Here is a 20,140-nt window from a genome sequence, read left to right as displayed (position 1 = left end):
CAAGAGCAAAACACTCTCAGATGCTTTTACACTGTCATGTGTAATAAATTGTTAATGTTTCTTGCCTTCTAGGAGTTACTTTGTGACTGATGAAATGCTTTAATTTACATTTTCTGGTCAGATGATTTAGACATTAGTGGGCATGGATGCCACTGTTGCAACTGTTTCACTCATTTTTTATCTCACATATCCCAAACTACCTTTAACCCTCTGGGCTCTGAGCCTATTTTGGCTGTTTTTGAATACTTTTATCCATTTTTGTATCCATTTTTTTTCACCTATATGATCTGACAATTATTTTTCCGATTTAACCTACTTCTTTAACATACTCAGCCCAAAAATACACAAAAATCACAAAATCCAGGTTGAAAAATTATACTATTTACTACAATAAAAACCACAAATATGCTTAATGAACTGTTTTGGAACTTGAAAATGTAAACATAGGATACAAATATGAACGTATAAAAAGGTAAAATTTAAACATAATAAAACTATATACAAAAAGGTCCCATAAAAACATGTATATTTATAGGCATTTTTTTTTCCTTGTTAGCTGCAACTCTTCAAAAACAAACTATGTGCAAAATTACATATTATCATTATTATCTTATCTTATTACCATATCTTTGGTTTTACAGGACCTGGGAATGTCAATATTGAATGTTTTTTTGGGGTAAAATTTAAATAGAATAAAACTATATACAAAAAAGTCCCATAAAAACATGTATATTTATAGGCATTTTTTTTTTTCTTGTTAACTGCAAGACAATCTATGTGCAAAATTACATATGATTATTATCTTATCTTATATTTTTATCATATCTTTGGTTTTACATGACCTGGGAATGTCAATGTTGAATGTTTTTTTGGGGTAAAATTTAAATAGAATAAAACTATATACAAAAAAGTCCTATTAAAACATGTATATTTATAGGCCTTTTTTTTTTTGTTAGCTGCAACTCTTCAAAAACAAACTATGTGCAAAATTACATATTATCATTATTATCTGATCTTATTATCATATCTTCGGTTTTACATGACCTGGCAATGTCAATGTTGAATGTTTTTTTGGGGTAAAATGTAAATATAATAAAACTATATACAAAAAAGTCCCATAAAAACATGTATATTTATAGGCGTTTTTTTTCTTGTAAGCTGCAACTCTTCAAAACAAACTGTGCAAAATCACATATTATCATTATTATCTTATCTTATTATCATATCTTTGGTTTTACAGGACCTGGGAATGTCAATGTTGAATGTTTTTTTGTTAAATTTCACATGATCTGATCAGGATCATAGACCCCAGAGGGTAAAATACAACCCGCACTGACTCCAATACTCTTTCTTGTGTAAATATCTGAAGAAAAAACTGTATATTTAACCTTCCAATTTCCTTGGAGGCCGATCATGCCTGAACATAACTCTTGTTTGCTGGATGTCAGATGGTGCAGTGGGATCACGTCACTCTGTGCTGATATAACCCGTTCTGTCATAATCCTCTCAGTAGGCCGTAAACTAGACCTACGTACTACATCAGCTCCATATTTGTCATCTATACAGCCCATGCAGCATGGCGTCATTGGCTGCCGTGTTATTATTAGTCACTCAGCGGAACAGAGTCATCATCACCACATCGTACCAGCCGCCACAAAGCACCATTATGGTGCAAATTCTCCGACAGCGCCAGAAGTTTTTTGGACCCTGGACCTCAAGTCCTGTCGCAATGTATTACCCAAAGCTGCCGATCGCCACTCAAGACTGATGAGTTTTCCCTCGACGTAAAAATTTTGAGCTGCCAAAGTCAGTCCTGCCAGAGGATTTAGACAGTGGAGCGCTGTGGGCGTCTTGTGTACCTACTTTGTCTTTTCTACAGACGATGATAGGTGGTCTGATGTGTTCGGGCCCATAGAGAGCAATTGGAAAAACGGGTAACATCAGAGTAGATGACTTATGAGTAAAAAGCATCATGGCGAGTTCCCAGAGTCTGTTTGGAGTGTGTCGTTGTGACATCTGGTTTATGAATGGGCCATTCAGTGACTCACCGACTATGATAAATCAAACCATGATAAATAGATGAATGCTGGAGAATAACTGCAAGCCTCTTTGCCAAGTAAGTGATTACTTTCTCAGCATTATGTTCGGCTAAAGTAAATATATCCAAAAAGACAATGATGGAGATGAAAACATGCTGAGACTCATTTGTATGAGTGTTTGATGTAAGAGAGAATAATCTGCCCAAAGGCATTACATCATCATCATCATCCAGCTCGGCTCACATCAAAATATTTCCAACGAAACTGAGCTCAAAAGACACTGTTACGACAGAGGACGATGTTTCAGAACAGTGTTCTAACGGACTTTCGCTGACACAATACTAATGTGGATTTTGGGTGTACTTTTGAAAGTAAAAGTTTAGTTTCCAACATCCAAAAAGTAGCTCAAAAATGTTGCCAAATGAGCTTATTAGATAGTTCAAAAACAACTGACAAAAAGTGACTTTTCTTTTTACAATATATCTCAGTATTTCATTTAATTCTGCGAAGAAAGATACATATAATTTGTTAGTTTTCTTTAGAGTTTGGATTGTCACTTAACCCTTTGATGCACAACATGGGTCTAAAGTGACCCGACAGAGTTTTTATGTTCAATATCTTTAAAATAAATTATTTTCATCATTCAGTATTCCAGGTTTTCCTCAATTAGTTTGTTTTTGATCATCATACATCATAATTTTTATGTTTTCTTTTATTCATTTTTTAATAAAATCCTTTTTTGTGTCACTACTCTTTGAATGCGCAACATGGGTGAAAAGTAGCTAAGTAGCTTGTTAAGCTAACTACTTAGCTAACTTCTTAGCTAACTTCTTGGCTAAGAAGTTAGCTTAGCAAGCTACTTATCCAAGTAGCTATGTAATAACACAAAAACTGTTTTTCTTCATAAAGTATGAGAGGCAAAATGGAAATAATGATCTGTTGTTATAAGATATTTAAAGAACACTTGGAATATTCAATCATAAAATAAGTTGATTTCAAAAGATAGAGCACAGAAACACACAGCAGCATTAAATAACATGGGGAATGAATGAGGGTCATTTTGGACCCATGTTGTGCATCAAAGGGTTAAGATATATACTAGAAAAACTGACTAATTTCATCAATTTTCATTCTAATAAAGTATCCAGTTAAAGCAACCAACGAGTGTATAGAGCCAAGCATCAGAGATAATAAAAAAGTGAATTTGATTTACAAAAAACCCTATTAAGTATGTTTAAAACATCTTTTTTTTTTAAATATGTAAGACAAACAGAGACTCTCTGATCACCCGATATGGATTTTATCACATGATTGATTGAGCTATATCAGTGCTCATCATTCTCATACGACTTTAGACTTTTTTGGGGAGACTTGCCTAAGTATGGGCTTGGTCCACCTTCTAGTAGGTCCAGTTGGTTGTTCTCAGCCGAGTCAATGTGGTGGTGAAGAAAACGAAGCAGTTTTGTTATCAATAAAAAGAGGGGGGAATAAACTATCCAACTCCACCTTAACCAGCTAAGACATTATTGTGATATATGACAATAGTGTACATTTTGATGTATTTCCTGTATACTGTGTTTAATACTGTATTTTTACTTTTTGAGAATTATAGAAGCAGAACTCGTAATGGTGTTTCTTATACTGTAACATTGGGGTTGTTCTTTAGTAAAGGATCTGGATACTTCTTTCACCACGTACGTCCACCAGCTGAATCTAAATAACAAAAATGCTCGTAAATCAAGTCGACTATATCAGTATATCACTACCTCTGGTGCTTTACTATATTTTTTAATACACTTTGGGAGCAGTTCACATTGATAATGACCTAAACTTGGCAGTCCAATAAAACAAAACAGTAATAAAAAAGGTTAAAAATTAAAAAAAAAAATAATGTTTTTTCAGCATTAGTTCGACAAAAATGAAAATTTCAACACTCCAACAGAAATTGTCGGATTTGACCACAGAAACAATGTGTTTGAGACTCCTGCAGTGTGTGTCCAGCCTCTGTGTGAGGCCCTCTGACAGTTTATGAGTAAGAAAGATGGCTGGGTGATTGCATTGTGCACACTCTCGGCAAGGCGCCACATGATTCAGAGCTGAGGTAATTCCCTGCAGTCTAAGACAGACTCCACATCGACTTACTCACAGATCTGGGGGATAGACAGAACGGTGTGTGTGTTTGTACAGATTTAGGTAGTGTACATTAAAGTCTATAATGTACAATATGTAAATGATACAAAACAGTGTGTAACCTCCCCCCGCGTAATCAGAACAGTATGTAACCTTTGTGTTGAGTAACTGCACTAGATACATAATTAACTCAGCTATCAGCCACTCCTGCACAACTGCAGCCATGATGCACAAACACAGATGCATAAAAGCTGGGTGATGCAGATTTGAGCTGAGATTGTGCAACAAATCCAAGGGTCACAGACATGTAACGCAACCCCGCTGGGATTCCTACATGTGCAAGTATCACGTATCTGCAAAATGTCCAAGATGGATCAGAAATATATCACGTAGTTCATAAAAAGGTTCACTGAAAGGACGGGAAAATAGCTTCTATTGGATGTGTAGCTCCAAATGGGTCCCTAACTCTCATGGTGGGAGTCGAATAAATTGGTTTTGAGATCAGTGTTATATCTCTGGTGATTGATGATCTGGGTTTTTTTTTAACTGAGTTATTGGTTTTTGGAAACTTAAAGCAAAGCAAAATTGGAAACACTGGAATGGTGAGCCAGAGTCCAAAAAACTGGCCGACTGAATTGTGTTCATGGACTGAAAATAATTTAACTGCTCGAAACACCTTTCTTCCATTATCCAATTTGTTCTTTGAAGATTTGTATGACTTCAGCCCTAAAGTCTGAAGAGATTAGATTGTCCGATTATTCACAGATATACCTCCAAAATAAACTTTTTAAATGTGAGAAAAAAAAACTGTTTATATAAGATAAGATATTAAAAACAACCTGGCTCTAACTTTCACAGCATCACCTAAATCAACACAAGGTGTAAATAGACTTTGGAAAGCAGCAGTGCCAAATGTAAGCACAGCATTAAAAAGGAAAAAAAAGACGCTGTTTGGAAATTTCCTTTGGGCCTTCCTTTGCCTGAGGAGGCAGAAACACGGCTCTTAAAATGCTTGTGTACGCTGTGTGAGCACATACTTTCTCCATGACATCGTTGTGTTGTTCATGTCGTCAGCTCGGAGAAGGTGTGAAGATAAAACTGCCAAAACACAAAGTTAATTAGTCACCATCTGTGTTGAGAGACCTCGGATAACCCTGACGGAGCCTTAACCCTATAAAGCCAAATGTATTATATTTGTGACACAATAACTTATTTGAAAATTTGTCAGTTGTCATTTTATTGCATTTCATACATTATGCATTAAATAAAGCAACATACAGTCTTTTACTCATTTAGGTACACTAGGTAAAAGTTTAACTGACATAATTAGGTATATTAAGAGTAAAATTGAGATATCTCTCGAATAATTCAAAGACATAAAAACAATTTTTTGGTGTGTATGGCAAAAAAAATTGAGCATTGATGATATGTAGGAGATAAACAAACTGAGCAACAAATTGCACAAAAATAACAGATGTAGCAAAAATGAAATGCTGGTTCCACTGGTGGATCTGTCATTGCTGCATGAAAACTTCATATCAGCAGATGTATGATGTTGTGTTATATGGAAAAAAAATATATTTTGTATGTTTGAGGAAAATGTTAAAAGAAAGTAAAAGGTTAAAAATGTTGGGTTTTATATGTTTTTGTTAGTTCAAGAAAAACAAACTGTGAGCAACAAATTGCACAAAAATCCCGATGTATCAAATATGATACAAATTAGAATTCATATATGCAAATTCATATATATATATATATATATATATATATATATATATATATATATATATATATATATATATATATATATTATTTTTAGTTGTCAGCAGGTTTTTTTTTTTTAAATTGAAATTTCTGGCAATTATTTTATGGTTCAGGCTTTATAGGGTTAAAGGGCAATTTTAGGAGATTATATAAATCAGTGGTTCTCAAATGGGGGTACGTGTACCTCTGGGGGTACATGAAGGCACTCCAGGGGGTTCGTGAGATTTTAAAATATACATTTAAAAAGTAGCATCCATGCAAAAATCCTTTAAAAATAATTATTTGATAAATATCTTAGGAAAATATAAGTATAAGTTCATAAAAGTAATTTTATATTCAGTAGGAAATTCCATTTAATTATCCAAAAAACCCAGAGTGTCCCCCATACCAGGATGGTTCGACCCAACCTGTCATATGCCACCTGGTTAAAATGTTTGAAATATGTATATATATATATATATATATATATATATATATATACACTACCGGTCAAAAGTTTTAGAACACCCCAATTTTTCCAGTTTTTTATTGAAATTCAAGCAGTTCAAGTCAAATGAACAGCTTGAAAGGGTACAAAGGTAAGTGGTGAACTGCCAGAGGTAAATAAAAAAAGGTAAGCTTAACCAAAACTGGAAAATAATGTACATTTCAGAATTATACAAGTAGGCCTTTTTCAGGGAACAAGAAATGGGTTAACAACTTAACTCTATGGAGTCTTGGGCTATTTTGTCCATTTTTGAATTCTTCTCATGTCTTTGTAAGTCATTTTGTGTCTTTTGGTGTTTTTTTTGTCATTTTGTGTCTTTTTTAGTCCTTTAGTCCAACATAAAATGTGAATTTGAATCTTTTTTTTTACTTTCAAAACACTATCATGCTCAATAAAGAATTTTAAATGTTGCAAATGTGCATTAATTTCAGAGTACACTGAGACATTAAACTGCATCATTTTCAATTAAATTCTGGAAAAGTTGGTGTGTTCTAAAACTTTTGACCAGTAGTGTATATTTTTCAAATGTTTGAATTTTGTATGTGTTTATCACTTCCAAAGTTTAATAAATCAGACACTGATGGCATAGCGCTCTGTTTTTAACTTTTTTTTCTTTTCTTTTTAACCAAAAATGCTTTGCCCTGGTTAGGGGGTACTTAAAAATATTTCACAGGTGGTACATCACTGAAAAAAGGTTGAGAAGCACTGATGTAAAATATACTCATGGTGGTGAATTTTTCTCCGAATCTCTGCCACAAATAATTAATATTTGGGCTAAAACGTCTCTTTAGTTGGAATCGGATATCTGTCATGAGGTCACAACATTACCCAAGTCTCAAGCTAAAGTTATCATGTTTATACCTGTGCTTCTAACGCAATGTTAATACATCATAATTCCCATCTGTTGAAGTAGTCATTGACAATAAGAGCATGAATGAACGGGTGTGTGACATGTGTAAAACCGCCCAGAGATGACTTCACCACGCTTTGTCCTCTTACTAATCCCATCCAGCCAGTGTCAGGCGTTTTTGTCAGAGCAGCTTGAATAAACTCCAATCATTTTTCATTTTGCGAGCGGCGACGAGTGCCAGGAGGTGATGCTATGATTAACAGGTGCTCAGATCTTATACAAGGGACTTGGCTGCTTAGCCGGCTTTTGGCAATAGAGTCAACACATTGAAAAGAATCATTCAAGCTCAAGCACGATAATACACAGAGGCAGGATTAATGGGTGTATTTTTTCGGTTTAACAGTCCCTATGACTTTTCATTTCAGGTATGCATACATTTTAATATGGATGTATAACATGTGTGCACACAGTAGCTTTTCTGGAGGATCAGGGTGGTGGCAAGTGAGCTGCAGCCATTCAAGCAGCTCTGGAAGGAATTTACTCTGGCACCCGCTTTGAACGCTATCACGCGATTGAATGAAGGTTATCAGCGGTTATAATTTCCATTAGTATGGGTGAGTAAGGCCTGGTCCACCTTCTAGTAGGTCCAGTAGGTTGTTCTCAGTGCAGAAACTTAAGCAGTTTTGAGGTAAAAGGCCACAGGTTTGTTTGGTTTATGATACACAATTTATTTTCTAAGGTTAGGCCAAAAAAGCTCCTGGTGAGGCGTTATGGAAGATAGTTTAGACATTATCTTTTGGTTTTCATGAACGCCGGCCTCCTGGGTGAATGTCCTGGGTTTGTTTGAGTCACTTCCAGACTTTGGGTCGCTCATAGTTACTATTGTCGATAGACGACACCAATACACATTAACCCATTTAGGCCTAAAACGCCTGTAAAAAATGCCTGTAAAACCTCTGGGCGATTTTAAAATAACCCCCTAAAACCTGAAGTTTTCCTGGAAATTCAACAGAAGTGTCAACGCTTCCTACTAAACAATAGATTTTTTAGCCTCTGTAGCAGATAGAAATTAAATTCAAAAAGTATTTGAGAGCTTATAGCTGTGGCTTTCATGAGCAGTTGAGTTTATTTGTTTGTTTTTTTTAAATCAACGTGTTGCATTGCGACACCCCCACATGTTTTCTGATGCATTTCATTGGCCGAGAGACCGAAAATAGGTGGAAAAAAAACGACAAATACTACAAAACGACGTATCTGCTTTCCCGGCTTTAATGGTAGAATAACGCAACAGCGCCCCCGGTTTTAATGGTAGAAATACGGTAATGCTTTCCCGCCTTAAATGGGTTAATGTAGCAGTCCATTCAGTGAGCTGATAACAACTTGCTCTACCTACTAGGAGGTGGTGTAGACCCCTGCACACCCATAGTTATGGGATGATAAGCTCTGATAAACGCCTATTCAATAGTCTGACAAGTTTGAATTCACTAAGATTCTCCCTAGTTCCTTCTATCCTTCTGTTTCAGGAATCATAAATACGCAGAATTAATAGCATTTTGTTGGCCATTTCATGGGACCTTTTAGTACCGGACAAATGTCCTGATGATGGCACTAGATAAAAAGTCAGGGATCCAAAAAACGTGTTGGAAGTCATCTTTTGTTCACCTTTAATGTTTGTCGAAAATTTCTTAGCAATCCATCCCGTAGTTATAGAAATATTTCAGTCTGGACCAAAGAGGCCGACCACTGCAGTCCCTTGAGCCACACTCAAAATAAGTAATATTAATAAAAACAGCTTATTCATTCAAAAGCTTGCATACTTTTTCTTTTTTTTCTCCTTCCCCGAGGCCCTTCCATTACCTTGTGCTCTCATTAAGCAGTGAGGACAATGTCCGAAGCCAAAAGCAAAGCAGTTACTGGAAACAGTTGGCAGTTTGGGCTCGTCTAGCCGAGACCACCAAGGTTTCTCCGACTTGCTACCAGGTCAAAAGGCTCATTCATTCAAAGAGTTTTTACGCAATGAACTCACCAAGCCAGCCTGCCAGCCACTCACTAAGTCTCATAAAGTCCGTCTCTAATGGCCATCGAGTAATTTTATCACAAATCTGAACACTTTAGAAAGTGATTAAGCTTATTATTTTGAGGCTTTATGATTTGAGATTTTTTTCTGTGGCTACTGGGACTTACAATCTAAACCAGCACCACACCCCTGCCACACACACACACACATAAAAAGCCTTTCCCAGATGTTACACAAACTCTTTCAGAACACCTTTGAGTAAACTCTCAGCACTTGCTGTCTCTGAAATCTAAAACAATATGGCATTTTTGTGATGACTTCACTTTTCATGTGAGCTGGAAGTGAAGAAGAGGGAGGGCCGTTAAATTCGAGAGGGTGAAAGGTGAGGAAGCAGGTGTGCCACAAAAAATACACCTCTTCGCTCTTTTCTCCCACACACACACATGGAAAAAAATGCAAACGGGAGCCTGTGCAGAGAGAGTCACAGAACATATGCATTGCATGTACACACCCTCTGCTGCACAGGCACACACAAATTACAGAGTGAATTCCTGCAGCCTGACATCATGCTGCTGTCAATATGATTGAGGGGGAGAGAAACGCAGATCAAAGAGAGCAGAGAAAGGGAAGAGAGGGGAGGGGAAGATCGAGGACCTGCAGCGTATCCTTTGGAGGGTCTATATGCAGCTCACTGTACACAAAGTGTGCACTAAATCACCACTTACAATAAATTGAGAGGAGGCTTTGGTGTTTGAATCCACTTGAAGATTAAATGGCTAGAGTAGTTGTTAAAAAAAAACCTTTTCAAAATGGTAAAACTCAAACACACAGGGTGGCTTTTCCAACAACTGTTAGGAGGAATAATACATTTTATTAGCTTATTTGAAGCATCATTTAAAGCTTTAAATGGTGTTTTCAAGTAGCATCCTAGCTACTTCTGGAGAGAGAATTGCCCCATCTTACACCCTGCACAAAGCAGCACACCAATTGGCTTTGCTAGTTACAGTCAGACTCAGTTGTTACTTTTCACATCCAGTGTGCATGTTATAGGTAGCCCATGTACTTTTGCCACCATCTGTGCACCCAAATTGGTCTTAAAATGAAGTGCAGTCAGGTGCATTGTTGGTCGATTGCTAGCTTGCAGCAGAAATCTATTGCACCAACAAAAACCTGGTCTTAAGTCAATGGCGTAGTATCTTCTTGCTATTTAAAGGGTTCATTATTCACTGTAAAGTGTAATCGATCACCTTACTGCTTACTTTCTTGACCCCCTTTTAAATTAAACTTAGTAAAAACGACTCTCTGGTGAAGAAAGTAATCAAATTTTTCAGTTTAAGGTAGCCTAAAACTTGAAAGAACTCGACAAAACTCTGTATTTTCATTTCAGTTGTTCATTTCGCAGCCCAAATTTTCCATCAAGCCTAGCGCCGAACTGGGAAGGTTGTTAATTTTGCACTTTTATGTTTCAAAATGCAGGTGTTTGTTAGTATCTGTTCAGAACATGATGATTCATGTTGGTAATTGAGAGTGACGTCAATATTCTTTTCAGGAAAGATAATATTCCCTAAAAGGTTGCACCTTTACGAAGCTTGTACGACCGATTCAAAACTGAGTTAGCAGACATTCTATGCATCTAGGACCTTTTTATATGCTTTGAATTATTATACAGCTACAATAGCAGCCCTCCTCTGTCAAATAACCCACATAATCTGTTTGTGGCCCATGAAAAATGGATCATGTGGAGGCAAAGCTGGTTTTCAAAGAGAGAAAAGTATGGCGAATTAGGTTTAAAACGCTTGTTTTCCTCCCAGCATGCATTGACTCAAAACAAAACTGTAAAGCCATGCATCAGTATCAGAGGTAGCTGTCTACAGCGGGAGGCTGCAGCAATGTCTGATCCGTGTAAAATCAGATCAGATGTCACTCATTTTCCACACTGTTAGACGTCGTGGTCAGGTGTGATGAATGTGAGGTCGAATCCTCGTGCTTGACTGTGTAATTAAATATCCGTTTTTTGGTGTTCAACAATATTTCACTCTTATCATAGCACTGGTAGTAAGGAGTTCAGATCCAGGTGTTTTTTTTCATGCATTGATAGCTAATGTCTCTTATATCTGTTCTGTCTTTTGCAGTAAATGCACCACACATGCTTGTTTATTTTATTAGTTATACATGGAATCAATTATTCACCCATTATTCTTTATACATTCCACATTTCCGCCAAGCACATCATTATTCACAATCACATTTCTGTGCTTGCATGTATGAGAGGCCACACGCAGAAAGAGAAATAAAACAAAACTCAGTGTCAGCGATGATTAAACTACAGAGCCAGAGGAGGTCAGAAAGCCCTGAAATCCCACAGCACCACTTTTCTTTTTGGCTCAGTCACACAGTTCAAATTTATTTGTCGGGGCAGAGTGAAAACATCTTGAAATAAGCTTGATAACAATATAAAACAGAGTTCATGTAACACATTTCCTGGTGCAGGAGTTAACTGTTTTGCATTAACAGGCCACATAAGTGAAAATTCAATCAGGAAAACTATTTGCATGCAACGCTTGGGCATAGTTTTATTTCTGAAACATTCAGCACCAGGGACGGACTGGGACTCAAAATAGGCCCTGGACTTTTTCCAAACTATCCATACTATAAATGATGTTTTCAAGTAGCATCTTAGCTACTTCTGGAGAGAGAATTGCCCCATCTTACACCCTGCACAAAGCAGCACACCAATTGGCTTTGCTAGTTACAGTCAGACTCAGTTGTTACTTTTCACATCCAGTGTGCATGTTATAGGTAGCCCATGTACTTGTGCCACCATCTGTGCACCCAAATTGGTCTTAAAATGAAGTGCAGTCAGGTGCATTGTTGGTGGATTGCTAGCTTGCAGCAGAAATCTACTGCACCAACAAAAACCTGGTCTAAAGTCAATGGCGTAGTATCTTCTTGCTATTTAAAGGGTGCATTATTCACTGTAAAGTGTAATTGATCACCTTACTGCTTACTTTCTTGACCCCCTTTTAAATTAAACTTAGTAAAAACAACTCTCTGGTGAAGAAAGTAATCAAATTCATCAGCTTTAGGTAACCTAAAACTTGAAAGAACTCGACAAAACTCTGTATTTTCATTTCAGTTGTTCATTTCGCAGCCCAAATTTTCCATTGTGCCTAGCGCCGAACTCAGAAAGTTGTTAATTTTTCACTTTTATGTTTCAAAATGCAGGTGTTTGTTTGTGTTTCTATAGTATTTGTTCAGAACATGATGATTTATGTTGGTAATTGAGAATGACGTCAATATTCTTTTCAGGAAAGATAATATTTCCTAAAAGGTCGCACCTTTACGAAGCTTGTAAGACAGATTCAAAACTGAGTTAGCAGACATTCTATGCATCTAGGACCTTTTTATATGCTTTGAATTATTTTGAATTGCCCCATCTTACACCCTGCATAAAGCAGCACACCAATTGGCTTTGCTAGTTACAGTCAGACTCAGTCGTTACTTTTCACATCCAGTGTGCATGTTATAAGTAGCCCATGTACTTGTGCCACCATCTGTCCACCCAAATTGGTCTTAAAATGAAGTGCAGTCAGGTGCATTGTTGGTTGATTGCTAGCTTGCAGCAGAAATCTATTGCACCAACAAAAACCTGGTCTAAAGTCAATGGCGTAGTATCTTCTTGCTATTTAAAGGGTGCATTATTCACTGTAAAGTGTAATCGATCACCTTACTGCTTACTTTCTTGACCCCCTTTTAAATTAAACTTAGTAAAAACAATTCTCTAGCGAACTCTCAAATCTCAAATTCCAAAATTTAGGTGATCTTATGAGATATTCACAGAGAGAGACTGACAGCATGTTAGCTCCCCAAAACCCCAAAGTAATTTTGTTTGTTCATAGCAACAGAACCCTAATAAATGTAGGTTCAAGCTCCTCCTAGTGGCCGTCCGCCACAGTCTTACTAGGTGGTTAAATACTAAATAACTCGGTAATCTTTCTACATTTTAATGCATCTGACCTTTAACCCTTAATAGGACACTCATTGAAATACTTGCAAATTCCAAATTTCAACCCTAGAGAATATTGGAGGATATTACATACAAAAAAAAGCATATGGACCCGGGGGAGGGGGGGTAATATTTTGAGAAAAAAATTTACGAGATTAAAGTGGCAAATCTACAAGAAAAAATGCTCAGATTTATGAGATTTAAAGTGGTGAATCTGCGAGAAAAAAGTTGCTTTTTTCCCACTTTTTTCTCATAAATCTGTGACTTTTTTCGCGCAGATTTGCCACTTTAAATCTCTTAAATCGGCGCATTTTTTTCTTGTAGATTTGCCACTTTAATCTAGTAAATTTGCTACTTTTTTCTCAAGTCATTGAAGAATAACACGACTGTTTCTTGCAGATTTTTTTGGCCCTCTTCTTTTTTGATTTTTCCTAGCCACCTTTCTCTTTACGCTTCCTACTTGACATTTTCTCACACCCTTCTTTGTTTTTTTTTGTTTTAAGTTTTGTGTTTTTTTTCCTACGTCATACATTGTATTTCTGCTAATCAGGTTCTTTTCCTGATGAACCACAAAGGCCACAGACAGGCAGGGTATGTGGCATGGCCATTCAGGACTTTGACAGAATCTCCTATTGGTCAGTCCGGCCCTGTTCAGCCCTCACTCCTCACACATGCACATTTTCTTGCTGCCATTATCTGGGACACAATCAGCTGTTCTCATCAGCTGATCACATCCATCAAATAGCTCCGTGACATGAAGGGAGTTATCTCGCTGCTGACCAGGACAGATGCCCCGCGATTACTGATCTTTAAAGACTTTCAATGAATACCAAATGATCTTGTCATCAGTTATAAATAGTAATCTCTTAAAACGATCCAGCATTCTCTCTCTGTTATCTGTTCGATCACATCATCTGTTATAATAAACCTTTTAAACTGTAGCTAGGGAAGAGTTAGGAAAGTTCAGAGCCTATTAATACGACAGAACCTCCAGCCAATGCGATGACCTAATGATATCCAGAAAGACAGACTGTGTGAAGGGTTGCAGTTATACGATTAAGTGGTAATAAAAATATGATGTTTTTACTTGTGTTCTTCCACTTAAAATGAATCAGAAACGCTAACAGCACCCAAAGACTGAGTGTCAGTGAGCAGCACACCGTGCCCGGGGGGGTTTCCGTCATCTCGACAAAAAAAAAAAAAATCCAAGTGAAATGTTTACAAACAGTGTCGAGGTTGCCACGGCAACAGGTAGCAATCAGCCCTCAGGCTTTGTGGTTGCATGAGGTGCCATAAAACCATCGGGGTTGTTTCCTGTGAGCATTAGCTTAGCGCTGCTGGACCGTAGAGCAACAAGAGAAGTCGTTTGGGAATTCCTCTCCACTCAGACTCCAAACAGAGATGTTTCAGCTGAGATGTCGCCAGTCAGAGCTGCAGGATGTGTGACAGTGAGCGTTAAAATGCCTGTCTGGTGAAAAACGGCTTCAAGGCCTCCTCTCTGCTACATGATGCAACCCCAGGAAATCTGTAGACTATAGTAGTCGCTTTAGCTTAGCACATTTCCCCTGCAAGCATGACTCAGAGACCAGGATCAGCTTCAGGAACAGTGTAGCGCCGCTGTGCATTTTTAAATCTGATCAAGGGGTTTTCCAGCTGGAAATGAAGGCGGTAATGATAAATATCATCCTTGCACACCAATCCATCCAAGCAGCTGTACGGTATCTTTCCTTAATATGTCAGAATGCAAAGTTATGAGAAGCTGTTCCTGGACTAAATTGCACAATCCTCAATGGGAAACTGAGCTACAGGCTGTTTTTTAGGAAACTGATTTACAATATATGTACGGTAATATAATATGAACACAATTGGAGCACAAATCTAACAAAACTGCAGCCTTTTAACTAAACACAACTGCTGTTTTTTCATTGACCGGCCATTGAGAAGTTGAGAGGCCCCCTACTCGCCCATGTATAAAACTTTTGGATTTGCAAAGTTTTTGATCGCATTGATCTAATTTTAATTTCACATTCTTCTTTTCTTGCAATTAAATATTTTTATTGCAGTATCTATAGTTTTCCTATCTTTTTTTTTTTGATTGCATAATAAAGAGCCACAAGTAACCCATAAAGTGTCTAAAGATGGAGGGTCTCATATCGACAACTATTTAAGCAAAAACAACACTTCTTTTCTTGCAGCTTCTCAAATTTTAGACTTTTTTTGTGTTTTTGCTGCTTTTCTTTGTCCTAGATCAGGGATGGGCAACTTAAATGCTGGAGGGGGCCACAATTTTTCATCTACACTACCACAGGGCCACATATAGGACCGTGCATTTAACCAGATATGATAAAACTACAATTTTTAATATGTTTACAGTGCAGTAACTTCACATATTTCATGCTCAAATGCATGTATAACAGTATAAATAGGAATACAAAAGGTTTGAAGCACATAAAAAATAACCACTTACTGTGATTTCTTTTTTTTTTCCAGTGCAAGAACAGCTGATCAACATTAATGCAGGAAGTAATTTTGTGCATTTTTACACTGCACTTTTAAGATAAGAAAAAAAAGATTCAAAATCACATTTTATGTTGGACTAAAGAACCAAAAAAAGACACGAAATGACAAAAAAAAAGATACAAAATGACTAAAAAAAAGTCACAAAATGACCCAAAAAAAGACACAAAATGACAAAAAAGACACAAAATGACAAAAAAAGACACAAAATGACAAAAAAAAGATACAAAATGACTAAAAAAAAGTCACAAAATGACCCAAAAAAAGACACAAAATGACAAAAAAGACACAAAATGACAAAAAAAAGACACAAAATGACCCAAAAAAGACACAAAATAACTAAAAAAGACACAAAAACATATTTCATGCTCAAATGCATGTATAACAGAATAAATAGGAATACAAAAGTTTTGAAGCAAATAAAAAATAACCACTTACTGTGATTTCTTTTTTATCAGTGCAAGAACAGCAGACCAACATTAATTGCAAGAATTCATTTTGTGTATTTTTACACTGCACTTTTAAGATTTCATGCTCAAATGCATGTAGTTGCATGTAGTCCACTTCAAGTGAAGGGGCGGGCCGTATGCGGCCCCCAGGCCTCCAGTTGCCCATCCCTGTCCTAGATGATAGTAAACTGAATCTCTTCGGGTTTTGGACTATGAGTCAGACAACACTTGCAATTTGAAGATCATCTTGGGTTGAGGGACAAAGACTTTTCCAACATGAGACAAAAAAATTGACAATTGTTTTGCAAACCTGTGTCAGATTGCAAAGCTACGTAAATTCAACTGATTTCACTTGAGAGAGTTAAACCTCCAGTGAACTCACACTGTGAAACAAAAACTCCTGCATGTCAAAGCAGATAATCTCAAGACAAAAAAAACATTATCGCACTCTATGCCAAAACAAACCAAAGAACCTGTTCATGCTCTCATAGCTCTTCCAGGTAACATGACATAAAGCTGTTGACTATGGGTCTCAAACTTGCGGCCCGCGGGCCATTTGCGGCCCTCGTGAAGATATTTTGTGGCCCTCACCTTGATATGAAAGTTTAATGTGAGTTTTATATGAATGGCACTTGATCGTGTTGTGTGTGGAAGGTCCCTTTAATTACCTTTTTGGATAATTTTGTGTCTTTTTAAATAATTTTGTGTCTTTTTTTGGTCACTTTGTTTCTTTTTTAAGTAAGTTAGTTTTTTTCTGTCATTTTGTGTCTTTTTTGGTCATTTTGTGTCTTTTTTGGTCATTTTGTGTCCTTTTTAAAAAATAATTTTATGTCTTTTTTAGTGATTCTGTGTATTTTTTTTGTCATTTTGTGTCTTTTTTGGTCATTTTGTGTCCTTTTTTAGTAATTTTGTGTCTTTTTTTGGTCACTTTGTTTCTTTTTTAAGTAAGTTAGTTTTTTTCTGTCATTTTGTGTCTTTTTTGGTCATTTTGTGTCCTTTTTAAAAAATAATTTTATGTCTTTTTTAGTGATTCTGTGTATTTTTTTGTCATTTTGTGTCTTTTTTGGTCATTTTGTGTCCTTTTTTAGTAATTTTGTGTCTTTTTTTGGTCACTTTGCTTCTTTTTTAAGTAAGTTAGTTTTTTCTGTCATTTTGTGCCTTTTTTGGTCATTTTGTGTCCTTTTTAAAAAATAATTTTGTGTCTTTTTTTAGTGATTCTGTGTATTTTTTGGTCATTTTGTGTCCTTTTTAAAAAATAATTTTGTGTCTTTTTTTAGTGATTCTGTGTATTTTTTGGTCATTTTGTGTCTTTTTTGGGTCATTTTGTGTCTTTTTTGAGTAATTTTGTGTCTTTTTTTGGTCATTTGGTGTCTTTTTTAAAGTAGTTAAGTTTTTTTTCTGTCATTTTGTGTCTTTTTTTTTTTTTTTTTTTTGTAATTTTGTGTCTTTTTTAGGTAATTTTGATACTGCCTCCAGCGGCCCCCAGGTAATTTGAGTTTGAGACCCCTGCTGTTGACTGTGAGGACAGTGGAGGTGATTTGTCCTCCAGGAATAAAGGAGGAAAGACACATTATGGACACAGATACGGACTCAGGCTTCCTCTGCCAGGTTTACATGTGAAGGAGTCCGGGAGGAGGGCCAAGTCTGATGTTAAAGCATGAAACGTGGCCAAGCATGCATGCACTTAGTCTTACTTGCTGTGCTGAATGTGTAAAGGCACACACACACACACACACACACACACACACACACATTCTTGTACTTCTATCTTTGTGAGGACCCTCATTGGAACGGTGAATTCCCTTGCAAGGTTATAATAGTTTGGATTTTTCATTAGTTTTAGTTTCAATTTCGTTGTGAATTTTTGTTTTCAAATTCAGTTAGTTTTAGTTTAGTTTTTAGAGTGAGTTTGCTAGTTTTAGTTTAGTATCTATTTTTTTAAATGCTTTAGTTTTAGTTGAGTTTTTATTAGTTGTAGTTTTTTGTAATGGGGTATTTGTTGGCTGGGAGATTAAAAGAGGTCACAGTAAATTTTGCTTTTATTTCCTTTGTCTGATCCATCTTCATTATGTATGAAAAAAGTTGACAAAGACGAAAACGAAGGACATTTTCACTATAATTTCAGTTAGTTTTGTAACCACACAATACAGTTTCAGTTAATTATCATTATCATGTAACCTTTAACCCTTAAAACAAAGTCTGAAATCTCAAAAAAGCCTTTAATGAAGTGAGGACCGGCCGAAATGTCCTCACTTTGCAAAAATGTCCTCACTCTGTTGGTGAAAAACGTGTTCCGGTCCTCACTATGTAGGAAGTACAAGAACAAACACACACACACACACACAATCACACAATGCCTGGTTGTTTGTCTGCTTTTGAGCAACAGTGTTGCCACGAGAATGTCTTTCTCATGATCTCATGGCTGGCTCCAAATGCTGCGTTTTACAGTGTGTGTGTGTGTGTGTGTGTGTGTGTTCACTGTATATTAGTAATTTAAGTCGCGCCAGGGCATTCACATTTAACAAGGTCAAGCTGGTGAAAACAAAAACAGACAGCAGAACAGAAGTTCAGCGACCTCTCAACCAGAACTGAGACCAAATGACTTTTTAATGGGGCCAGTAATTTTGTTTGGATTCAAACATGAGCGCAACAGAACATGACGCACATGAAGTGAACCTTATTCTCTTTCTGTTGACTCTATGTATAGCCCGGCCGGCAATACATGTTGAAAACACGCCTGATGTATTTAATATCTTGTATCGACTTTCACGCCCTGGCAGGTGCTCCATGCTCGGTGTCATCAGACTGTAACCTTGTCTGTTTCGCAGCAGGTGATTATGAGAAAGAGAAGCTTTAAAGAGTGACGGGCTGGCTGGGCGCTAGTAATATCAGACGTATACAGTAACAGGAGGGATGGGTCGACCAGTTCATTGGTGGGATGACGATACAATGCTGAGATACATTAATGCTAATTATTAAGCTGCACAAATATATAATTTTGACTTAGTTATGGGGAAAAAATAACTATGATCTGGGAACCTGGTCTCACAGGAATCCGTGGAATAGCCACGGATTCGCTTAACTCAAAATCCGTGGAATAGCCACGGAATCACTCAAATTTCCGTGAAACTGACACGGATTTGGCTACAATGCGAGTTATTGACAGTCATATCCCGTGGCTATTCCATGGATATTTGTTCCTATTGGTTCGTTCTAAGTCACGTGACTTTCAAGGTCCCGGCGGTCAGAACAAAAAACATGGCGGACAGTTCTCTCATTTTTAGTGAAAAAAATCAATATTTTGACTTAGTTTCTGCATAAAAATGGATTTTGATCACATTTCGAGCGAGAAATATATGTTTTATTTTCTAAATATTCACTCAGTGAATGTACATAATCACTTTGTATGTTGGAATAGCCACGGGATATGACTGGCATTAACTTGCATTGTAGCAAAATCCGTGTCAGTTTCACGGAAATTTGAGCGATTCCGTTAGCCTGGCTAACACCAGACCAAATCTCATTGGAGATTAGGTCTGGACACCTTCAATGCTTTTCTCCGTAGAGGAGGTGTGGTTTACGATCCTCCGGAGCCGTTTATTGGGCGCTTAGAATGTCTATCAAAGCGTCTGTAGGTAGCTCTTAGCCAATCAGATCAGTTATACCAGATGACGTAGTAGAGCAACAGAGATGGATGTTTGTTGTGTGTGTGTCTGTGAGAGAGTGTTGTTTGCTGCTTTGCTTCTCCAGTTCTCGCTTTCTGCAAGATTATTTATTTTCACGCTTTATTCCCCCTCATGTCATTCTGCCACACACATCCACTGATTTTATGGGCAACAAACAAGCTGCTGCGGGTCTCTGGGGGCTCCGCTGTCCCCCGG

The sequence above is a fragment of the Centropristis striata genome, chromosome 24, assembly GCF_030273125.1.
Source record: "Centropristis striata isolate RG_2023a ecotype Rhode Island chromosome 24, C.striata_1.0, whole genome shotgun sequence".
In the NCBI taxonomy this organism is placed as follows: domain Eukaryota; kingdom Metazoa; phylum Chordata; class Actinopteri; order Perciformes; family Serranidae; genus Centropristis; species Centropristis striata.
This window is presented reverse-complemented; position numbering follows the sequence as displayed.